Source organism: Homarus americanus, unplaced genomic scaffold (genome assembly GCF_018991925.1).
Source record: "Homarus americanus isolate GMGI-L3 unplaced genomic scaffold, GMGI_Hamer_2.0 scaffold57980, whole genome shotgun sequence".
Lineage (NCBI taxonomy): Eukaryota > Metazoa > Arthropoda > Malacostraca > Decapoda > Nephropidae > Homarus > Homarus americanus.
In genome coordinates this window covers 25271758-25274257 of record NW_024716703.1, presented here as the reverse complement: position 1 = coordinate 25274257, position 2500 = coordinate 25271758, and the positions used below count along the sequence as shown (strand labels likewise).

Here is a 2500-nt window from a genome sequence, read left to right as displayed (position 1 = left end):
AGTAAGTCTTTTAAAAATATTCTCTATCTCTCTTATTTTCCATCAGTTATCTCCTTCTCCTCCTCCCTTCCTCCACTTCTGAAAACATCTTCCTCTTTCTCCCACTCACACCAACACGTCAGCATAGTCTCTCCTATAGTTACCCCCCTACACATCTCCTCTGTAGCCCATACCACCGTTTTCTTCTTTAACTCCCGTTTTCTTTCAATCTTCTCCATTCTCTTCTTTTCCTTCATCAGCCTCTACATTTTTATCTCAATTTTTATCCTATTTATATTCTTCCTACCTCGTTTTTATCCATTTATTTATCTATGTCTATTTCTATACAGATATAAGTATAGGTAAAGAACTGCGTATCCTAGCTTTTACACCCCCCCCCCCATAAGATTGCCAGCTACATACAACAACGGAAAGCTAACTAGCCAGACACTTTATAAAACTAAAGCTAATAAAGCTAACTTTTATTGCTAAATCCGGCACTGGGTACACTTACATTTACAGGTACAGATACAGGTGCGGATACAGGTGCGGATACAGGTGTGGATACAAATATCGATCATTCCTTTATACTTTAACTCTCGGCTGGCATGGCATCAAACGTCGTAATACTAGACATTTCAAGGCACCCGGAATAAGCAATCACCACGATACGATTTATGTGACAGTAAGGCGGATTCCGGAGCTTGTGTGTGTGTGTGTGTGTGTGTGATCCTGAGTCATGGCATCCTACGACCTTAACAGTTTTCCAGTGCCAACTTAATCACACATACAGTACTGACTTCCGGCACTGGCACCAGCTAGCTAGTTAGCCAGCCAGCCAGACCGGAGATAGACGGATAGGTAAACAGATAGCATTTCATGTATAGATAGTTAAACAGGTAGGACCAAAAAGGACGGACACACACACACACACACACACACACACACACACACAGACACACACACACACACACACACACACACACACACACACACACACACACACACACACACACACACACACACGAGGCGGAAATCCCCCCCCCCTCCAACGCTGTCTGCAAGCTTCACACATCTGACTCTTGTGACTATGACTCACCTGGTACTGCCGGATACCTGTTAATATACACCTGACTCATGCCAGACCTAGTAACACCGTCGCTCCTCCTATGACGAGGTGACCAACTCATCATGACTATATGAATAATACTGCCCGCGTGAGTCCCTGTCATCTGTGTGTCATGAGGGGCGAGGTGAGGGAGGAGGTGAGGAGGGAGGGGGGGGAGGGGGGGAGGTGTGAGGGGGGGAGGGGAGGGAGGTGAGGTGAGGGAGGAGGGGAGGGGTTTTATTATTTCAAAAAAAATACAACAAATTAATAAGTAAATAATTAAAAAAAAAAAAGATAAATAAAAAATACAAGAAAAAGAAGAAAAAATGTCGAGTTAAGGTGAAAATGCATAAGGGAAAAAAAACTTATGTCGCCAGTCACCTCAGACTTCCAGAACAGAAAAATAAACACAATGTTTTTAACAGCAAATAAACCAAGAAACAACACCATTAAACCCCGCAATATTAACCCGGATGTAGTGTTGGTGAGGGTATTCCCCCGCTCGGTAACATCCACCCCCCCTCACTCATCCACTAACACGGAACTTCCACATCTAACAACCGCTAAAAGCGCAACACACAAAAGTTACAACACTGAGTCATATCTACTAGTTACCTCACTAACAACCCCAGGTATAATCAACACTCACTGTCAGGTAGTTACTGAAGGGTCAAATGGTCATCAACAGCTCGTCTCCTCAAGCCAAGAATGAATGGATCTTATAGTGTTCCTGGTGGTCACTCCTCAACACAATCCAAGGACAGCCAACACCGCGAAGTAATTCCTCTCACCTATAAAAAAAAGGGAAAATCTTATTAATACCACTATCATATAATTTTTCTTAACATTACTGAACCCCCAAAAAAATCTCATCACTTTACTTTCTATAACCAAAATAGCGGCCAGACAGAGAGAAGCATTTATCAGGGCAAAAAACCTCACAACACAACACATATCAGCAGTATCTTGCATTAATTTATCTCAACACAAGATGCTGTTACCTGCATCTTTAACATGGAAGCAACACACTAATGAGAAATCTGGTTTACTCATGTTTTGTTTTATTAGTCAAGAGTTTTATATTCAAGACGTTGCTCGACCTTCTTCATTGACGGCAGCGGAATGTTGTTTAAACAGATGCAATATATACGTGGAGACCCTGACACACCCTGGCACACTCTGGCACATCCTGATGACTTCTGACACACCCCTTGATGACTTCTGACACATCCTGATGACTCCCGACACATCCTGATGACCTCTGACACATCCTGATGACTTGACACACACACCCTGAAAACCCCTGACACATCCTGATAAACCCTGACACATCCTGACATACCCTGACACATCCTGATGACTTGACACACACCCTGAAAACCCTGACACATCCTGATACATCCTGACACATCC

General features: G+C 43.2%; 2 protein-coding genes across 2 annotated transcripts in view; one reads left to right on the top strand and one right to left on the bottom strand.

Moving 5' to 3' along the window:
* LOC121858367 (tyrosyl-DNA phosphodiesterase 2-like) overlaps positions 1-1755 on the bottom strand; it is a 70793-nt gene extending 69038 nt beyond the window's left edge. Inside the window, exon 1 of the mRNA XM_042354808.1 lies at positions 1737-1755. The gene's annotated coding sequence lies outside the window, so the exon portion shown is untranslated. The remainder of the gene's footprint in view (positions 1-1736) is intronic.
* LOC121858423 overlaps positions 1-2500 on the top strand; it is a 59100-nt gene that overhangs the window by 16164 nt on the left and 40436 nt on the right. The window lies entirely within an intron of this gene.